The sequence below is a fragment of the Odocoileus virginianus genome, chromosome 16 (assembly GCF_023699985.2).
Source record: "Odocoileus virginianus isolate 20LAN1187 ecotype Illinois chromosome 16, Ovbor_1.2, whole genome shotgun sequence".
Lineage (NCBI taxonomy): Eukaryota > Metazoa > Chordata > Mammalia > Artiodactyla > Cervidae > Odocoileus > Odocoileus virginianus.
The window spans coordinates 52,890,353-52,913,386 of NC_069689.1; the positions used below are offsets into that span (position 1 = coordinate 52,890,353).

The 23,034-nt window shown below is 40.6% G+C and overlaps 1 protein-coding gene across 7 annotated transcripts in view; it reads right to left on the reverse strand.

Annotated features, from left to right (window-relative positions):
- Positions 1 to 23,034, reverse strand: part of SV2B (synaptic vesicle glycoprotein 2B) — a 229,193-nt gene that overhangs the window by 120,270 nt on the left and 85,889 nt on the right. For 4 of the 7 annotated variants that reach the window (XM_070478203.1, XM_070478198.1, XM_070478202.1 and 1 more), the window contains one exon: positions 9,882 to 9,958. The exons of the other annotated variants lie outside the window; for them this stretch is intronic. The gene's annotated coding sequence lies outside the window, so the exon portion shown is untranslated. The remainder of the gene's footprint in view (positions 1 to 9,881; positions 9,959 to 23,034) is intronic. 7 annotated transcript variants of the gene reach the window in all.

Here is a 23,034-nt window from a genome sequence, read left to right on the forward strand (position 1 = left end):
AGTCGCCACCAGCCACCCCTGACTATTGAGAACAGGAAATGTGGGTGACTGTGCTTGCATGCTTGCATGCGTGCATGCACAGTCACTCAGATCTGTCCGACTCTTTGTGATCCTATGGACTGTAGCCCACCAGGCTCCTCTGTCCACGGGATTTGCTAGGCATGAATACTGGAGTGGGTTGCCATGCCCTCCTCCAGGGGACATTCCGGACCCAGGGATTGAACCCGCGTCTCCTGCATTGGCAGGCAGACTTTTGACCACTGGGCCACCAGGGAAGCCCCTCTACCTTTGTTCGCCTTTCCTTTCTCGCAGCTCCGCAGAGCTGCACTATTGCTATGTGAGATGCTGCTGTGAGGCTTTTGGAGCTGATGGTTGGAACCTAAATATTTCATATTTACTGCAGTTGCAGAGACTCCAATGCAAGTCAGGAACAACACAGTGTGACATTCTCCTGCTGTACTAACGAGCCTTCAGAAGGTGTCCTCAACGCTCATGCGGGGACTTCCCTGGTGGCCCAATGGCTAAGACTCCACCTGCCAATATAGGGGACACAGGTTCCATCCCTGATCCGGGAAGAGCACACACCCCGCAGGGCGATAAGCCCACAGACCACAACTGCTGAAGCCCACACGTCCTGGAGCCTGTGCTCCACAACAGAAGAAGCCACTGCAGGGCAAAGCCCACGCACCGCAACTAGAGAAAGGCCGCACGTAGCAACACAGACCCGGCCAAACGAATGAACAAACACTCAGTATGGCTATGATGCCAGGCAAAAAAATGAAAGTCGATCAGCAGATCGTAATCTATGCGAAATGCTGTGTACCCCAAATTGAGAAGTGGTTGCAGGGCAACTTAACCATCATGGCTGTTATTTTCATAGGCATTGCATTGCCACCGATCTGGGGGATGTGCCTGGCCCAGGATCTGCTGAGGGATGTTGAAGCTGTCAGAACTAACTGTACAGCATCTGCGATATCTGCTTCAAGACACTGGACAGATGCAGACTTCCTGACCGTCCGTGTTCCCAGCTGACATCCATGCGGCACAGACCGTAATCAAGAAGCATCTTGCAATCCCACCTGATAGAGCTGCCAAGAATGTAGTTTTGCGGGGATAAAACTAGGAAGTGCTGCTCACTGATAGAATGATTTTAAAAATAACCAGTTTTTTTAAAAAAAAATTGAATTGCTTTTTATAAAGCCAGTTAGGTCTTCAAATTTATTCAAGTTGAATTTTTGTCATTTAATAGTGCCCTGTATAAAAACAAAGCAGATTAAGGGCAACAGGATACTGGAGCAGTGAGAATGGGCTGTTTTAGGTAGAGTAATAAAGGAAGACCTCATGATAAATTGACAGAATAGAAGGAAGTAAAGGCATGAGCCATGTAGATACAGTCAGCACTCTCCTATCTGCAGGGTCCACACCCAGGATGCAGAATCCACAGATATGGGAGGGTTGGCTGCACCACACCATTTTATAGTACAAGGGACTTGAGCATCCTCAGAATTTGGTACCCAGGGAGGATCCTGGAACCAATCTCCTGCAGATACTGAGGAACAACTGTAGTTGCAGAAAGTAGTTCAAGTAAAGAGGGCAAGTGCAAAGTCAGGAGCCATGAGAGATACAGAGCGAGGTGTGGTGCGATTTGACAAATTTTAACAGGATCACTCCGGTCAGCGCTGTGTTGAAAATAGACTGGGGGTGTAGACAGGGGCTGGGCAGACAAGGAAGGGAGTAGGGAAGCCACAGGGGAAGGCTGGTCTTGCCATAACCCAGACCAGCAAGAGCAGTAGTTTAGGCTGAGATGGTTATGAGGGAAGTGGTAGGAACTGTCAGGCCTGGCTCTGTGTTGGAGGTAGAGCCGTCTGGATTGTAGATGGATTAGATGCGGGGTGTGACCACAAGAGGGGAGTCCGATGACTCCCAGACTTGGCGCCCAAGCAGTGGGAAGGATACAGCAGTCATGAACTGCGATAACAAAGATCTGCGGGAGAAGCAGCTTTGACTGAAGATGGAGCAGGATCAGGGGATTAGGGGGAGGCAATACGGCATGCTGGTGATCAGGGGCAGACTGTCCCAAAAGATGCCACTTTGGCATACTGATTATTTTGAATTGATGTTACTTAAGAAACAACTGCTGTGAAAAGGACACTGACCCTCTTTCATTCCCCTGAAAGCAGGAAATAGACCTCCCACATGAAAGGCATCCTGCTTGTACCAGAAGGAAGAGAGACATCCCTCTCACCAGAGATGGGGAGCTCAAGGCTGAGAAGGTTGTGTCAACAAACCTTGTTACTTCACCAATTTACTACCCAATCCAAAACCCCTTGTCTTGTCAGTTCTTCACAGATTTATTGTTTCTGTCTAAAAGCCATGAAAGCTGCCTGTTTGGGTCATTTCTTTGAGTCCTTGTTTATTTTTTAATGGTTTCCATGTACATACAAAATTAAATTTGTTTTTCTCCTGTTAATTTGTCTTGCATGTGTGCTTGCTAAATTGCTTCAGTCGTGTCCGGCTCTATGAAACCCCATGGAATATAGCCCACCAGGCTCCTCTGTCCTTGGGATTCTCCAGGCAAGGATACTGGAGTAGGTTGCCTTGCCCTCCTCCAGGGGATCTTCGTGACTCAGGGATCGAAACCTGCAACTCTTACGTCTCCTGCATTGGCAGGTGGGTTCTTTACCACTAGCGCCACCTGGGAAGCCCCATAAAACAAGCTATTTTAACCATATTTAACTGTACACTTGCTTCCTCATCAGCAAGTGGTCTTAAAATTAATAGCCTTTAGCCTAGAGTAACATGCCAAGCCCTCATCCCCATGGTGAATGTCCAGAAACTTCTATTGGGCCTCTGCTTCATTACCTGGCTTACCTACAGCCCCACCTGGGCACTGAAATGCAGGTCCCTTGATGGTTCCTCTCCTCTCTTACTGCTTGTGATACTGATTCAATACAGACAGGCTTGAAAACAAACAAGGACCATCACAGCCGGCAAAGCATTTACTCTAAGAGCCTAGCACCTGCTCAGCACTGTGGCCCAGGACAGCAATATTTATCAAATAAAGCCAAGACCCACTTGCTCCCACTCCATGCAGGGAGATCTCTAGGAGACAGAAGAATATGCTTTGCTATCAAATGCCCACATCCCCATCATCACCACCAATATTCTGGTCCCCTGAGCACTCTGGCCCAGAGCATTGTTATCAACCATTTTTTACCTATGTTCCCCCTCCTTCATAGGCTTCCCTGGTGGCTTAGAATCTGCCTGCCAATGCAGGAGACACAGGAGACGTGGGTTCGATCCCTAGGTCAGGGAGATCCCCTGGAGGAGGACATGGCAACCCACTCCAGTATTCTTGCCTAGCAAATCCCATGGACAGAGGAGCCTGGCAGGCTACAGTCCAAGGGGGTCACAAAGAGTCAGACGTGACGGAATGTGTTAGTAACACTTGCCGTTTCCTGTCCACCCCTTCAACAAATTCCACAGCCATTCATTTCCTAACCCTCATTCTTCCCCCAAGGGTGTGATGGCTCCGGTAAGAGTCACATTATTTTCTGAAAATTCTTCCCCTGAGATATGTTGAGTTAATCTCTCTGTAATATACATGGGGTGGGGGGGAATATATATACATATTATATTCAACGTAGAAAAAAAATTTTACATTTTTTTGGCTTTCTTTTTTTTTAAATTTTACTTATTTGTTTATTTTTGGCTGTGCTGGGTCTTCATTGCTGCCTGCAGGCTTTCTCTAGTTGCAAGGAGCAGGCGCGCCTCTCTAGTTGCGGTGCACAGGCTTCTCACTGCAGCGGCCTCTCTTGTTGCGGAGCATGGGCTCTAGGCTCACGGGCTTCAATAGCTGTGGCTCATGGGCTTATTTGCTCCATGGCATGTGGACCTTCCCCGACTGGGGATCAAACCTGTGTCCCCTACATTGGCAGGTGGACTCTCAACCACTGGACCACCAGGGAAGTCGAGAAAATATATCCTGTAATACCAAATATGCTGTTTCAAACTGTAAATACACATGCAAAACCATAGAGGTTCAGCCAGTCCTAAAGGTCCACCTCACATCTTTAGAATCACCGTGGCTTATGTCCCCTCCACCAGATCAGGCCCCGAGCATGCAGCAAGACTAGGCTGGGTCAATCCAAAGTTGGCCACATAGCTTTAATAATTATAATTAAGGGACTTCCCTGGTGGTCCAGTGGTTAAGAACCTGAGTTGCAACGCAGAGGACCGAGGTTCGGTCCTTGGGCAATATCACCACAACCAGGTTACTGCTTTCCCCACCAGAGTCCCCACTCACCCCTGATGGTGAACTCATCTCCTGAGGTCTAGGTCCACGCACCGACAGCACAAGCTCTTCTAATCATTAAGGTCACATGTGCTGCATTTCACTTAAAGAAAACAGTTTTTTAAGTTTCTGATACAAACACCATACTCCATTTTGACAAATATGTTCACTTCCCCTAACAGATCTCCAAACACACCCCCTACGCACACACATGCCTCCTGGATGAAGACCAAAACCTAGCAATTGGGAAGATAAGCAATTAGGAAAATTTTAATGCCAAAAGTAATGTTTTCTTTGAGTAGGCCTGCGTGCCTTGATGAAAGTATTGCCTTTTAAGATTTTATTGTGTTAATGAAATTTCTCTTCAAATACAGAAATGCAAAGAGAATATAATATACCAAAATGAAAAAACATGAATTCATGGCCCAGATATATCTAATCTTAACTTTGACCTTGTGGACTTCTTGCTTTCAAAACAAAGAAAGTTGTTTGGATAAACTTGAAGCTCCCCCATGTAGACCTTTCCCATACTGTAACATCTCTATCTCTTCCTCCTAGAGATTCACAGGTTTTTATTATTGTTCCGTCACTAAGTCATATCTCTTTGCAAAAGTCAGACTCTTGGCAACCTCATGGACTGCAGCATGCCGGGCTTCCCTGTTCTTCACTATCTCCCTGAGTTTGCTCAAACTCATTTCCATTGAGTCGGTGACGTCATCCAATCACCCCATTCTCTGTGCCCGCTTCTCCTACTGCCCTCAATCTTTACCAGCATCAGGGTCTTTCCCAAAGAGTCAACCCTTCACATTAGGTGGCCAAAGTATTTAGAGCTTCCCACATAACAATGTATATGTTCAATACATTTTGCATGATTTTTAAACTTTATATAAGTGGTGTCTTGAGGTAAATATGCTTGTTTTTAGCCCAACATTATATTTTAGAGATTTAGCCATAATATATATGTAATTCTAATTAATTTATTTTAACTGAGGTATAGTATTCTTTCATAACTTTTTCTGTAATGATCCATCTCTTTAAGGTGATTTAGGTTTTTTGTTATTAAAAACAATGATCATGGCACACACTGCTATATTTAAAATGGATAACCAACAAGGACCTACTGTACAGTGCATGGAACTCTGCTCAATGTTATGTGGCAGCTTGGATGGGAGGTGAGTCTAGGGGAGAATGGATACATGTGCGTGTATGGCCGAGTCCCTTCACAGTTCACTTGAAACTATCACAACACAGTTAATTGGCTATGTTTTTGTTTAGTGCTAAGTCGTGTCTGACTCTTTCAGACTCTATATACTGTAGCCCTCCAGGCTTCTCTGTACATGGGATTTTCCAGGCAAGAATACTGGATTGGGTTGCTGTTTCCTTCTCCTGTCCGCTATACCCCAGTACAAAATAAAAGTTTATTTAAAAAAAAAAAAAAAAACCACAATGATCAAGGAACTTCCCTGGTGGTCCAGTGGTTAAGACTGTGCCTTCCAATGATGGGAGTTACAGGTTTGATCCCTAGTAGTCAGGGACTAGGATACCACATACTTTGAGGCCAAAAAACCAAAACACAAAATTATTTAATATTGTAACAAAGTCAACAAAGACTTCAAAAATTGTCCATATCAAAAAGAATCTTTAAAAAAAAAATGATCACAGCATTCCTTTGTATTAACGGATACCGACTCTCTGGGAAGCAGTGTGATATTTTGATAAGGCCATCCTTGCTCAGACATGGATCAGAGGCAGGGCATACAGCCTTTCCGGTTTGCTTTCATCTAAGACCATCATCTGTGGGCTGAAGGTTGCACAGCTGACAGGCTGAGCAGAAGTGGGGCAAAGTCCCACAGCCCTGGGACTGGGTGCCAACTTCCCCCCAGTAGGTGACATGCTGTGTAAACAACGGTCATCACCCTTATTTCCATCTGCCCGGACCTGTGCCTAGCTAGACACTCCCAGCTCTCACCCCACCGTGCCAGTCCTGAATGGCACAGCGCTCATTTTAGTGCCCTTTCATTCCAACAACAGGTGCATGGGCCCACCTTGCTCAACAGGCAGAAAGCTTCCTTGGATCTATAAGCAGAGAACAATTCACACCGTTGCTCAATGTCCTTCCTCTCATCTCTGGTGTTTATCCAGAGCGTGTGTTCAAATGCATATTTCCCTACAGTGTCCTCCCCACCCCCTGACTGCAGGATCAAACCAAATTCCCCAACATAGCATCAAAGGCCTTGCAGTCAACTTCAGCCCCTCATCTCATCTTTAGCCACATCCCACATCCTGCCCCTCAGTCTATGCCTCCCTCCAGCTGACAGGGCCCTACACACCCAAGGGGTGTCCAGTTAGCCTAAAAACCCCAGTCCAAGCATCACTTCCTCTCCAAGGCTTTGGGGAAGTCCCATCCAGACATAGCACATCACTCCCACATCTGTGTTCCCATCATCTTCGGAACCTATGGAACTCTATAATGCGATAGCATTACAACATCTTATTTTTTTTGTCATGCCAGTAGCTTGTTAAAATTCATGAAATATACTTTTCATTTTCCTACTCTATTTTTATAATCATTTTTTAATTGCAGTTAAGGTAATTTACAATGTTGTGTTAGTTTCAGGTATATAGCAAAGCGATTTATAGATAGATAGATTTTACATACACACACACACACACACACACACACACACACACACACGGGCTTCCCTGGCGGCTCAGATGGTAAAGAAGCTACCTGCAATGCATGTATTCTTTTTCAGATTCTTTCCGTTTTAGGTTAATACAAGGTATTGAATATAGTTCTCTGTGCTATATTGTGAGTCTTTGTTGGTTATCTGTTTTATATATATATGCATATGCATACATATATATATATAATATATATATAGTGTGTATCAATTAATCCCAAACTCGTAATTTATCTACTCCCCCTCTCCCCCACAGCTGCTATCCCTTTTGATAACCACAAGCTTGTTTTCGATGTCTGTGAGTCTATTTCTGTTTTGTAAATAACTTCATTTGTATTATTTGATTAGATTCCACACGTAAGCAATATCATGTGCTATTTGTCTTCCTCTGTCTCACTTCACTTAATATGACTATCTCTAGATCCATCCATGTTACAGTATCTTATTTAAGTCTTTGTACACAGTGTTCATCTCCTCTAGACTGTGAGCACCACATCACAGGGGCCCTAATTTATGTTATGCTTCATTTCATACTCATGCCTGGGCCTGGATATAGAGTGAGTAAATGTTTCACAAACACATCAAATGTGATTTCTTCCATGATTAACTTCTAGCAGGAAGAGAAGAATTTTAGTATCCTGGCCTGTGAGTGAACTATTGATTTATTTTTGAAAAAAAGACTCTCAGCAGCAGATCTTTAATAAATTATTATGAACATAAAGTCTAAAGCACTTAAACAGTTTCCCTTGTATGGATATTTTCCTTGCCTGCAGACTTTTTTAAAGAGGTAGACACATTTTGTTCTAGATGTAACAGAACAGAACCCTAATATACTTTGGCCACCTGATGCAAAGAGCCAATTCATTGGAAAAGACCCTGATGATGGGAAAGATTGAAGGTAAAAGGAGAAGAGGGTAGCAGAGAATGAGATGGTTAGATAGCATTACCAATTCAATGGACATGAATTTGAGCAAACTCTGGAAGATAGTCTATGAATCAAGGCAAATTGGAAGTGGTCAAACAGGAGATGGCAAGAGTGAATATCGACATTCTAGAAATCAGTGAACTAAGATGGACTGGGATGGGTGAATTTAACTCAGATGTCTATTATATCTACTGCTGTGGGCAGGAATCCCTTAGAAGAAATGGAGTACCCATCATAGTCAACAAAAGAGTCCAAAATGCAGTACTTGGATACAATCTCAAAAATGACAGAATGATCTCTGTTCATTTTCAAGGCAAACCATACAATATCACAATAATCCAAGTCTATGCCCCAACCAGTATTGCTGAAGCTGAAGTTGAACAGTTCTATGAAGACCTACAAGACCTTCTAGAACTAACATCCAAAAAAGATGTCCTTTTCATTATAGGGGACTGGAATGCAAAAATAGGAAGTCAAGAAACACCTGGAGTAACAGGCAAATTTGGCCTTGGAGTACAGAATGAAGCAGGGCAAAGGCTAATAGAGTTTTGCCAAGAGAACACACTGGTCACAGCAAAGACCCTCTTCCAGCAACACAAGAGAAGACTCTACACATGGACATCACCAGATGGTTGACATGGAAATCAGATTGATTATATTCTTTGCAGCCAAAGATGGAGAAGCTCTATACAGTCAGCAAAACAAGACCAGGAGCTGACTGCAGCTCAGATCATGAACTCCTTATTGCCAAATTCGGACTTAAACTGAAGAGAGTAGGGATAACCACTAGACCATTCAGGTATGACCTAAATCAAATCCCTTGTGTCTATACAGTGGAAGTGAGAAATAGATTTAAGGGACTAGATCTGATAGACAGAGAGCCTTATGAACTATGGACAGAGGTTCATGACATTATACAGGAGGCAGGGTTCAAGATCACCCCCAAGGAAAAGAAATGCAAAAAGGCAAAATGGTTGTCTGAGAAGGCCTTACAAATAGCTGTGAAAAGAAGAGAAGTGAAAGGCAAAGGAGAAAAGGAAAGATATTCCCATTTGAATGCAGAGTTCCAAAGAATAGCCAGGAGACATAAGAAAGCCTTCCTCAGGGATCAATGCAAAGAAGTAGAGGAAAACAACAGAATGGGAAATACTAGAGATCTCTTCAAGAAAATTAGAGATACCAAGGGAACATTTCACACAAAAATGGGTTCGATAAAGGACAGAAATGGTATGGACCTAACAGAAGCAGAAGATATTAAGAAGAGGTGGCAAGAATACACAAAAGAACTGTACAAAAAAGATCTTCATGACCCAGATAATCACAATGATGTGATCACTCACCTAGAGTCAGACATCCTGGAATGTGAAGTCAGGTGGGCCTTAGAAAGCATCACTACGAACAAAGCTAGTGGATGTGATGGAATTCCAGTTGAGCTATTTCAAATCCTAAAAGATGATGTATATATATAATACTGGAGAATATATATATATAGGGCATGGCAACTCACTCCAGTATTCTTCCTTGGAAAATCCATGGACAGACGAACCTGGCGGACTGCAGTTGATAGGGTCACAAAGAGTCAGACATAACTGAGTGACTGAGCACACATGTGCACATGTGCATGCACACACACACACACACACACACACACACACACACACATTGGACCACCCTCCACTCCAGAGGGCCCTACATATCCAAGCAATGTATATATTCTACCCAAAGGCATGGTTCCTACTTTATATAAACAGGAAATGAAGCTCATGAGGCCCAGAGATGTAGGTTGCAGGCCCAAGGTCGTGCCCTTGAAAGGCAGAGTTAAGGCAGAACGACACGTGCATGACTCTGTCCCTCGCCCAACAAGTCTTGAACCAGGGCCTCCCACCTCCCCATCCTACCGTTTCCGTTTCCCTGGGAAAAGCCTTCTCCCCCCAGCTCCGCTAGGACAAGACCCTAACTGAAACTTCCCCTGACTGACCCAGCCAACTTTGCCTCAGTTCGATCCTCTCCTGTGCTGGCCATCCACTCCAACTTCTCCATGCCTCAGCCAGGGTCCTGTAAGAAAGAAAGCCCCCTGATGATCAACTGCAAACACAAACAGAGGCTTACAATCCCACATTCACACTGTAGAAGTCGGGGGAAAATCTGTGGGTCCTGATGGCTATCATCCAGGTTTGATAAACCTAAACATGCTGGAATATGGAGGAAAACAAATAGAATCTTTTTCTAGCTTGCTGTCTCTGAGACAGCAATAAGCACATTCAGAGCAGTTAAATCTACTCCAGCAACCTCTTTCGTGATCATTTTACAAGCACCTCACTTGATAATTAATCCTCAGGTTAACATAAATGGACAGATATGAAAGCTGAGTGCTTCCTAGAATGAGGAGCTTTGAGAAGATGAGAGGAGCTTTCATTCCGTGTTGGCAAAATGTCCCTGTGCTTTTCTCACATATTTGGAGGTCTTCAAAGGTCTTAAAATTTGTAGAATGTATAGGGTGGGTCCACTCTAAGATCTGCCTCTTGCTTTGACCTAGTAAGTGAAGCCACCATCTGCTCTGCCTCAAGAAAGAGAAGGAAGTACCGACAGTCTGGGTTTTCCTATGGGGATTCCCTGGCTCTGCTGTTGGATTTTTTATTATTAATTTTTAAATCTCCAACTTGGAAAATGTCAGGGCAAAGCAAAAGGAATCCTGCTTCTTTGGAAATGAGAAGTTAACTATATGCATCAGGATCACCAGGTACATTTTTCAAATAATGTTTGATGAGGTACTGCTACATGGTGGGGTGCCCGGCAGGCATAGCAAGTAACCCCTGTACAGATTCACCTCCTTTATCACTTACAGGAGCTCCTCCCCATCCTGCTGCATTCTCAGGCTCGCCTTTCCTGACTCCCCCATCACTTCCAAGAGCTGGACAGGGTACAGTACTGAGCGAACACAAATGCCTAAGAGACAGATGTCTCACTGAGTAAAAGTGACCACTGTGCTTTAACACACAGAAAACAAAGCAGTGACCTGATTTGCTTTTTCACTTTAGAGAAGGAAAGCAGGGGAGGGAGGGGAATAGTGCCTCGTATGAATGCACCCACAGCCTGAAAATGACAGGCTTGAACATTCCAGGCCAGCTCACTGCATCAGGGATAGCCTCCACTCTACCTGGCCTCTGGAGCCTGCCAGAAAGTGCCTGGAAAACAGTGCAGCTTTGTTCCAAGGTAGGAATCACACAGTGGTCCCTAAGAAACATCTCAGAAAAAGCAGCCCCTGTCCACAGCAAGAAAAACTTCCTGTGATTTTTAAAAATGGAAAAAAAAAAATCACAGTTAATTCCGTGACCTAGTGAAACAAAAGGAAATGTTACCTACCCTTCCCGTTTTCTTCTCATCCTTTCTTAAAGGGAAGAATTTTGTCAAAAATTTTAAAGCCAAAGGAGGGGTAACTCAGTGACCATTGTATTCAAAGTTCAGAGAGGCCAAAGGTCACTTCCACAATGAACCTCGGCCCTCACAACAGAAGAAGTCAAGACATTAGATTAACAAAGACTTAGAGAAAGAAACGGAATTAAAATAGTCTAGAATCTTGTTAGTCAAACTTTCCATTAAATGCAAAAGTGAAATAAAGATATTTTGAGTCATTCAAGGCCTTAGAAGTGTTATGTTAGTCAAACTTTCAATTAAATGCAAAAGCGCAATAAAGATATTTTGAGTCATTCAAGGCCTTAGAAGGTTTATAACACAAAGACTCACTTTGAAAAGACTTTAAGAGGAATAGTGCTTCAAAAAGAGAAAAAAAAGTGAGTAAATATACTAACAAATTTTATTTTCTAAATAACTGATGACTCAAACAAATGCATACGTATTTATGTACGTATGTATATGTGTATACCTAGAACTAAAGATCAATGCTATCATAGTGGTGGACAGGGAGGGCCAGACCAGAGTGAAGTGAGACTATGATAATATATTTGCTTTGTTTGTAAAGATAAATGCAGCTTTAACGATCTAGAGGTAACCACAAGAAAACTAAAACTACAACTTTAAAAATCTGTAAAATAGAATTCAACATATGTATTAGAAAGCAGGATGGGAGGGGAAAAAAGACAAAAGGTATGTAAAACCAAAGCAGAAAACAAGATAAAGCAATAAATCCTAATATAATAATAGGTACAATTGAAGTTAAACAATGTGATTGAAATATCCTCAGGTTGTATTTTGAAAACTATCCAGCAAATGTTGCCTATAAGAGATTTATTCAAAACAAAAGTTCATGGAGAAATCACGTAGAAGAAGTATTTTGCACCACGTAGCAAAAAGGACAAGAAAAATTGTATCTGAGCTATTGCAATAGAAGAGAGAGACTCCACTGCTGAACTAAGCTCAACTCCAAAGGCAGCAAAGACAGCTGAAGCGTCTCAACCAGAAAGAGGAGTGAAGGGGTCACTAGATGGAAAATCACTAGGAAGAACCGAGCAAGATAATAGGGGTGGGGAAATGTTTGCTAAACCAGCTTAATAGGATTCTGCTAAAGGCAGGTGAAGGACTTAGATATCAAGGATGCAGGATGAGGAATTTGATCAGACATGAAGGATGGGGAGGTTCTCCCTAAACTCAGAAAGATTCTTTGCTGAAACTGGACTCTGAAGCCCAAGGTCAAACTCTAGAGGATTAAGAGGAGCCTAATACAAAATTTAGTCAAAGTGGGAGTCTGCCAGGTGAAAATTAAAAAATGGAAAAATAAGAACCCCCCAAAAATCCTAATATCAGAATAAATAGAATGTAAGGTAAAAAGAATCATAAGGAAAAAAGACCTATGATATATACTGGTAGAAGCAACATTACATCAAGAAACTATAATAATCATGAACATAGTGCTCTAAATAACACAGTATCAAAGTACATGAAGCATAAATGATAAAACCACAGGGAGAAGTAAATAAATCAATGATTATAATTGGAGATTTTCTAATACTTCCTTCTCAGAAAAAGATAAAGCAAAGAAAAAGTCATGTTGAAGAACTACATGTATGTATATGTTTGTTGATATATATGAAACATTAGCAAAAATTTACAATGTACCAGGCCACAACAGGAGTTTCATATAGATTTAGTTTCTGACCATAAAGCAATAAAATTAGAAATTAACATCATATGTCTGAAAACTAAGAAATACTCTGTCTTTGGAATAAAGAAGAAATTAAAATGTAAGAAAATAAAATAAAATGTAAAATAAAAGAAATTAAAAGAAGAAATTAAAATTAAAATGTAAAGTTGGAACTTTACATTCCACTTGGAATGTAAAGACACTTGGAACTGGTTAAAAAGAAAGCACTACAGGAAGCATTTTTTGCCAAAACATACAACAAACATCATGCTTGTTGAGAAAATTATATATGTGTTTACTTGAGAATAGGAAAAACTGCACATTTTACCACAACTATACAACATAGTATTGGAGGTCTCCACCAATGCAACTAGGCAAGAAAAAGAAACAAGGAAAAAATAGAAAACATTGGAGATGAAAAGGCACAACAATTATTATTTATGAATGATAAGATCATTCATGTAGATTATTCATATAGATGTAACAATTCAAGCTTTATGGATAAAAGATCAACATATTAAAATAAGTAGCATTTCCCTTTGTTAGCAATAACTAACAAGAAAATATAATATGAAATGAGATAATTTACACAATAGCTATAAAAATCTAAAAAACTGTCAAGGAGCTATTCTAAAAATGAGTCTATAAGGCCTGTATGGGAAAACCTAAAATTTGACCAAGAAAATTTCAAAAGTCCTGAATATATGGAGAGATTTACCATACTCCTGTAATGAAATTACAACATCACATATAAATGGGGAATTTTATTAGAATCACAATGTGTTGGTGAGTTAATTCGGAGAAAATTGACTTCTCTATAAAGTCAGAAGCATTGAAATGCATATAAACATATATGGATATATATGTTCATGTGCTCAGTTGCATCTGATTCTATAACCCCAAGGACTATAGTCCGCCAGGCTCCTCTGTTCATGGAATTTTCCAGGCAAGAATACTGGAGCGGGTTGCTACTTACTCCTCCAGAGGATCTTTCCAACCAAGGGATCAAACCTGCATCTCCTGCATCTCCTGCATTGGCAGATGGATTCTTTACTACCGTGCCACCCTGGGAAGCCACATATGTGTGTGTATGTACACACACATGCACAACGGTCTCCTTGGTGGCTCAGATGGTAAGGAACCCCTTGTGATGCAGGAGACCCAGCTTCGATCCCTGGGTTGGGAAGATCCCCTGGAGAAGGGAATGGCTACCCACTCCAGTATTCTTGCCTGGAGAATCCCATAGACAGGGGAGACTGGCGGGCTTTGTGACCATGGGGTCACAAAGAGTCTGACACAACTGAGAGACTAACACTTTCAAGACTTCCTTAAAAATAGCACTAAGTGGAAAAGCAAGAAACAAAACAAAACTGTGGTGTAAAGTCATCCATATTTAGTGTATATAAATATATATATATATAAAACAATACATATCAAGAACATACATAAATGGACTTAAACATGTTGGAGTGGATCCCCCTGGGAGGAGGTAAATAAGGATGGAGCTAGGAAAAAATGTAAATGACTAAATGAACACGAAACACAGAGCATCTTTCCAAGGACCAATCACAACAGTGTGCCCTAAACTAAACATGGTCCAAAAACCAAAGAGAGGTGAAAAAAAGACATTTTCAGAAAAAAGGAAAGCTACCGTAGGAAAAACAGTGCAGATAAACCAGAGCTTAGTATTAGAATCTATCAAACCATGGGAACAAAAAGCAAGACAACCTGGAATATATGATGGGTCATAGAAATAAAGTGCTTCTCTGGTGACTGAGTGGTAAAGAAGCTGCATGCAATGCAGGAGACCTGGGTTCCATCCCTGGGTCGGGAAAATCCCCTGGAAAAGGAAATGGCAACACACTCCAGTATCCTTGCCAGGAGAATACGGACAGAAGAGCCTGGCGGACCACAGGCCATGGGGTCACAGAGCATCAGACACGACTGAGTGACTTGCACTTTCACAGAAGTAAAAGCTTTCAAAACAAATTTTTTTTTTCAAAAGTCTTTAAATAACTTTGACTATTCAGGCCACACATTCATGTTCAAAGGAATTTGGCTGCCAAATTCTCTGGATTCAAGAAGTTAACGCACACACTGAGTTGACATACTTCTCCTTGGGATCTCTCTTGGCCTCTGTAAAAGGCAGGTTGTAAATCTTTAATAAATTTGTCTCTGATGGGTCTCTATAGTTACTCCTTTTAAAATGAGGTAAGTATAGGAAAACTTACTGACAAAATAACTAAATGAAAGCTAATATGTATTCTTAATAAAATATGTTAAGCTTTCTCTGAGCCACTTGGGAGGCCCCTTTCAACCCCAAATGTATTAGGAATTTGTATTTGAATATTTTATGAGTATAAAATAGCTTCATTATTATTGCTTATTATGGTATTAAAGCTTTAGAATTAAACCCAAATATACTAACTCAAACTGAGTTTAACTTTCAAAACTGTGGTTCAGCTCTTCTCAGAAGTTCTAACACACCAGTCTGAAAAGAAATACAGTGTTTTGCCAAATGAAAAGTCACAACTTCCAAGTGCTACTTGAAAGTGAAAGTGAAAGTCATCCAATTGTGTCCGACTTTTTGCAGCCCCATAAACTATACAGTCCATGGAATTCTCCAGGCCAGAATATTGGAGTGGGTAGCCTTTCCCTTCTTCAGGGGATCTTCCCAAATCAGGGATCGAATCCAGGCCTCCCACATTGCAAGCAGATTCTTTGCCAGCTGAGTCACAAGGGGAGTCCAAGAATACTGGAGTGGGTAACCTATCCCTTCTCCAGTGGGTCTTCTCAACCCAGGAATTAAACCGGGGTCTCCTGCATTGCAGGTGGACTCTTTACCAACTGAGCTATCAGGGAAGCCCCCAAGTGCTACTTCCTAGTACATAAAAACAGAAAATTATTAGTTATAATTTACACTCAGTAAAACTTATACAAAATCCACTTATCTTTGCAGTAAGAAGAAATTTTTATTTGTTGCCACAAGAAAAAAATTTAAAAAAAAAAACAATTTCAGGATTATCACTATTTTTCTAGGTATCAAACCAATGTCTGTTGACAGATGGTACCCTACGAGCCACATGAAGATTTACTTTAAATACTGTGAGGTATTTTTAAATACTGGATTACATATGAGAATGAGGTGCCTTCTAGAAAACAAACCCAAGGTCACTGATTTCATAAGCTGAAGCACTTTTTCAGCACATTGGACAGTGACCTTTACCTGCGGTTTTCCGATGATCTTAGGGAATGCTCTACTCTGCTGTCGAGTGAAAAATTATTGATTAAATGTGAGACTCTGAAGTTCATCTCTTACGGAGAAACATTTAAGAGCATTATAGAATTCATTTTACCCATGCAATAAATCTACTGAGAAATGAGAAAGAAGAACCCACTTGCAAATATGGAGAAATATTTCCTCAAGCAGTCACATCAGATAAATTATTAACCTCCAACAATATGCCACAAAATGCAATGCTGGTAGATTTTTTTAATGCAGTGTTCGTGCATCCAGGGATGGATGCTTGGGAAATGTCAGTGCCTGTCAGTTTTTCTTAAAAGCATGTCGTGTGCATGATTCAGGCCTTCTCCAGCACTCATTAAAAGAACAGAGTGTGTTCAAGCAATCATCTTTCTAGTGCAAAAAAAAACAGTGTAGTTTTAAAAGATAAACAAGCTCCCCCAAATAAATCTCTTTTGTGTATTCAACTGATATACCATGCTTCCAAGTTAATTGCCTAAGAAAGATTTGAATCTCCTCTCATTTTTTAAAGTTTATTAAGCATCTAGAATCTTTTCACATTTCTACAGCTTGTTCAATAACTCCAGGGGTAGGTATGATTACCTCCTCTTAAAAATCATAAAACCAAGACTCAAAGGGATCAAATGCCTTAAAGGACACACAACAAGCAAATTGTGGAGCTGGTCTTTGAAATTAGCTTTGACCAATTCCATGTATAATTATATTTTTCCTAATTTTCATAATGCTGCCCCACTAAAATGTTTTACATATACTGTTTGCTCTGTGGCTTATCTCACTTACAGACAAACACAAAGAAATAAATTTAAATTCCATCATTAGTCCTATTTACATAAAAGAAAACACATTTATGAAAGTGATCTGACAAATAGGTTTCCTAAGGATCTGTCGTTACCGACTTTGGATGTAAAAGAAATCAGTCTTCACCTTTGTCATTCCCCGTTTTACTAATAAATAGCCAGTCTGGCCACAGCTTAATTTTTTTAGAAGAAAATAAGTGGGTAATTCCATACCAACACCTTCTTTGAATACCTTTGCTCAAAGAAGGAAAAATACAAAGTGTAATAATCCCTTATAAACAATCCTCTTGTTTATGATGATAAAGAGAAAAGGAGCAGAAATCCAAAGACAGCCTCAGACAGGCAGCAGTCCATCAAAAGAGGGGTCTAGACCCCACCCTACTGGGGTGTCAGGATACACTGATGATAAAGCACCAGTCAGCCTCATGGTTGATGGACCAGTGCTGAATGTGTGATTCAGAGACAGGCCACAGCCACGTGACTTTAGGCAAGTTACTTTACCCCCTGAACTTTACGTTTCTTCACCTGAAAAAAAAAGAAATAATGAAAACTATGCTGCAGAGTATTCTGAGAGTTCAATGAGTCCCTGAGGCCAGGGTAAGCAGAACAAATGCTAGCCATTATCATCATCCTAATCGTCATATTTCTTTTCCAGTTCAGCAATTTGACCTTCAAAAGTGCTCAGTACTATTTTTCTCAGGAAACCTCAAAGGACGCTGACTTGTGGGCACGAAGGGCAGAAATGTCCATGTTCCATTCTACTTATTCTCATGTGTTTTCCTGGAGAAAATCAAAATATCTTCTCAAATAGTTATGAGTTTTGGACCAACAAGAGCAAGACACTTACTCTCAATGGACTGGAGAGAGTTGTATACCTTATAGGCTAGGCATTCCCCCTGTTTAAATGAAAGCAAGGAAAATATCATCCATATCATGGATGCAAAAGAGCTTCTTGCAAAAATTCAAAATTGCAAACAGATACACACCCACAAATGTGCTGCACATCTTTATAAATTAGAAGTCAAAGTAATTTTTTCTCAAACGTCTTTTAGTTGATATTCAACCTGACGGACAGAACATCTGTTTCAGAAGAAAGTTCCGGTACAGGATAAAATGATTCCCAATATCATACCTCTTTAAAAATGAAAGAAACCTTTATAGATATTTGCCTGTTAAGCATTTTTATTGGAATACAGTTGATTTATAAATACTTATCTTAATTGAAGTAGATTCATAACAATTTTATTATACTAACATTAATCAACCAAGAATATATGCAGATTCCATCATGTACATTTATGCCAAAGAGTCTGAGAAATCTCAAAACACTGCGATAACATTTTGACTTGAGTTCTTAAGCAAACATTTGAGGAGACAAAGGGCAGTTGCTTCTGACTGAATTCTGAATCAAGTAGTGAAGGTCAGATACAAAGTTGGATGCCAATGATAAAATGAAGCATATGGCTTTGAAGTAACAGATAAGTCGTGAGTAGGCACTTTCAAGCTCACAAAAGCAGCAGCAGCTGACTAGCAGTGGAAAAAAACAAGGTAAAGAAGAAAGAAATCGGGGAATAGAAAGTACTGGGTGATGAATCAGAAGGCAGTATACCTTCCAATAGCAGGACCTTGGGAAAGATGCTAAGAAAAGGGGACAATTTAAAGATCATAACCAAAGCCAAGAAGTAACTGGTTATCTGTCCATGAACTCTCACAACATCGGACATCCACTCGTGATGCCCAAATGAGGTATTCACAGGTAGCGTTTATTGGAAAGGTACTGTGTGTTAAGCATTTTACAATGCTTATCTAATCCTAAGAGGTAGGAACCAATATCATCTCCATTTTTCAGATGAGAAAACTAAAGCTCTGAGAAATTAAGTGACTTGACTAAGGACGTGCAGCAAATCAATGGTACCCAGATATGACCCCGGAAATGAAACTCAGAGTCCATGCTTTTAATTTCAAAATTACATTTCTGGATAAACAATGGAATACATTTCTTGAAAGTAAAAAATTCATACAGTTCAACCTAATGAAATGAAGGAGACAGAATTCCACCTACAGGAGTGTGATGGGAGAGGGTTGAGAGGGAGGAAATATATGTATGCTTATGGCTGAAACCAACACAACATTGTTAAGCAATTATCCTCCAGTTAAAATTTTTAAATAACAATAATAAATTTTAAAAGAAAGAATTCCACTTGCTACCTCTCTTCCTTCGATAATAAAATCTCATTATGACTGATTCAAGTTCTCACCAAGTCATACCTTGGTTAGAATGGACATCACAGGAGAGTCTCAGAGCCTTGCAGATGAGAATTTCATAGCATCAGTAACTTTCTTAAGCTAGGTAGTGTTTTCTCCCTTTCCTCTTTATACACACAAAAGAACACTACTTCTTACTACACTAAAGTTTTAAAAAAAATTTTATTTCAGCTCATTGTCTTTAAATAATGATTTACCCTATTAACCAATTAGGTAACAGTGAACAAATGGAACAATCAGTTTGATAACCATCAAGAAGCTGTCACTTCCTTGAGTAAAGGAGTTGTCAGATGTCACTTCTTTCATATGAGAGTCATGATTGAACCTGTGCTGTGTTATCTGTAAATTAACGTAGAAAACTTTGCAGCACTTGGTCTTTTAGAAGGAGAAAGACTTTAGTTCAAGCTAGACTGTATGTCTCTGCAATCTATATCTAGATATGATAGACACATATATATAGATAGATAAATACATACAGACAAGGGCTCAGTCACTTCAGTTGTGTCTGACTCTTTGTGACCCCAAGAGCCATAGCCCACCAGGCTCCTCTGTCCATGGGATTTTCCCTGCAAGAATATTGGAGTGGGTTGCCATGCCCTCCTCCAGGGGATCTTCCCAACCCACGGATAGAACCCACATCTGTGTTTCCTGCATTGTAGGCAGATTCTTGACCACTGAACCACCAGGGAAGACCCAGATACATACATACCATACAGTTAAACAGTGGTAATCAGGAAATTTAAGATATGGGTGGATAAAGGAAGAGATTGGGTGGAAGATATGGGTGGATAAAGGCTGGAAGACTGGAAGGCCATGACCATTGCTTTTTAAAAAAATTTCATTTCTTTTTAAATGGAGCCACCTCAGACTGTCAACACAAGGCGCAGGACTAGAAGAAGGAATTTCTAGAGGAAGATAATTCCTCAGTATAAGTATTTTTAAGAGCTTAATTCTAAAAATAAATAGAGAAAATGGACCCTTGGAAATCTGTACTTTTTCTTCTTTGATTTTGAAATACTTACACATCTCAGATGTAAGGTTATCTATTTGTGTGTATCTTTCTAGAACCATATTATCACTGGCCTTCTGATTTTAAAACGCATCCAAATGAAAAACATGCTGACACTGCAAAATAAATTTAAGTGGGAGAAATAGGCCTTGTATGAAACAGAATAGGAATGTAGGAATGTTTTTCCTACAATTAATTCAAAGCAAGGATCAGTTCAACAGGGAGTACTTCCTTTTTAGAAACCTCGCAAGGCCCAGTGTGTGACCATCCATCTACCTGCCACTGTGATGGGGGCCTGCAGTGAATGAAGGGCCTTGCTTTGTGGTCTTTTGCATTGGCACACAGTAAATGCTCAATTAATATTTGCTGAATGCACAAACAACTGATTAACCAAATAAAATGTGCCTCAAAAACCTCAAAAACTAGAAGCTCCAATTTCAGAGTCTGAAATGAGTATAAACCCAATGATGATGATATTCTTCAGATCAAGGTTATGAACTTGATTACCCCAGAGGCCAATCAGCTTTGGTTTTTCTGAGTCACCACTCTGCGCCCTGCGCCCAGTCAACCATCTCTCCAATGCATGCCACTGACCACAGGGACATCAAGATGGGTCAGCACTGAGTCATAGCTGCATAAATAATTCCAAGGGCACGTTTTCATGGCAGAGGTCATGAGCACCTCTTTGGGTCCCTCATTGCAAGGACTTCATTTGAAGTTTCTTGTCCATACCATCTTTTAAAATGCCGCTCATAAAGTAAAAAAAAAATCCACAACTCTGGTAGATATTAGTTAACCACAAATCAAGCTCAAAAGCTCACAGAAATGTCAAGTTTGGAAACTGCTATGGAGAATTATCATTCATATGTATGTCCATGGGCTCAAAGAGTTGTCCAATCAATTCACAGTTACTCTTAACAGCCTCTATGGAGCACCTGTGTTCCAGGCACGATGACAAGGCTGAAGAGACTGCAGACCCTGTCCTCATGAAGTACATATTCTAGGGAAGAGATAGACATTGCAAATATATAATCCTATAGAAATAAAGGAGAAGGGATTTCCCTGATGGTCCAGTGGTTACGATTTTATCTTCTAATTGGGGGTGCGGGCTCAGCCCCTGGTCAGGGAGTTCCACATGCCTCGGGGCCAAAAAACCAACACATAAAACAGAAGCAATATTGTTAACAAATTCAATAAAGACATTTTTTTAAGGCAAAGGAGATCATTTACAAATCATTTGGAAATGGAGATGAAAAAGGAGGAAAAAAAGGAGATCAAAGCAAATTATTTGGATATCTAATATGAGGACTTTACTGAGTTGGAGGAGATGGCCTTTGGGTAAGCTTTGGGTAAGGCTAAAGACTAAGTAACAAATAGCTATGATCACCATGTGATCCTGATCATACAAATCGAGACTAAATTACTTAGATAAGTTGGAGAAAGTCAGCCTTCACTTGAATTACCCAGACACCATGATTTTACTTTCTATTTTTAACTACTGAAACGTCAAGTGGAAAAAATCAAAGCCATTGACCAAACTATTAGCCAGAAAACATTTTTGCCTTAATTATATAGACTCTTCAACAAAAGCAGTCCAAAAACAACTGCATAAACAGCTCTTGGGTTGTCCACCACGGTTAGTGCCTTTACATCCAGTTTTATGATCCAGCATAAGATTTATGACTTGTTCTTGGTCAAAACTTGGGGGAAATTTTCTTCCAAACTGTTGCACAACATGGTAGATTCCATCATAGGTTACTGCCTTGCTGGTAGGATGTCGAGCCTTCCCCATAGACTAAGCTCCACTGTTGAATCAGTTTCATTGTACATCACAGCCATTTTGCTATGTAATTCTGTGGGCATTCATCAAGATGACAAAGGAAATGAATACTCCAGTCCCAAAGCTGTGTGGATGTCAGTGAGCAAACAGATCCAAGAAGTAAACAAGCCAGATTCACATTCACTTGTGATTAGCAGGAAAACAGAGGGGGAGGAAACTGACTATTTGCCAAGGACAGGATGGAACGCAAATTGAATTTTCCTCCTGGCCTTTGAAAATGTTGACATTTTCATCTGCCCATCATTTCTGCATGTCTTACATTCACAACTTGCTTCACACCCTAAATAACTGCCTGGGGCCAAAAAAAAAAAAAAAAATAACTGCAATTGCATCAGAACTTATTTAATTGCTGATCTTGTAAAGAAGCTATTATATCTACTGTCATCTTTTGTGAAGGGTCTAGAACACCTGACATTCACAACATTGTGAACTCATAATGCAGGAGAGAAATTTAAAGACTACATGGCTCATTTATCTCTGTAGCCCCAGTACTTAACACAGAGCAATCTCAAAATCCCATTAACAAGAGGCCCCCTAAAACCCTTGAGCAGGAAAACAACTTGCCAAAGTGCCCATCATGAGTAGGAGGCAAATTGTGGTCTCTAGAGTCAGACAGATGTGATTTTGAATCTTGACCTCTGTTTCCTAGCCACATGGCCCTGGACAAATGACTTACATTTTTTAAACCTTAGATTCCTCATCTATCAAGTGGAGATAAGTATCTCCAACATCACAGGAAGAAGGGGCCAAGCAAATTAGATGAGGCACATAAACATCGGCACTTGAAATGTGTGTGCTCCTTGCTTAATAAAACGGCCAGTGGATCAGCTTGTAGCATGTCAATGGTGTGGAATTTC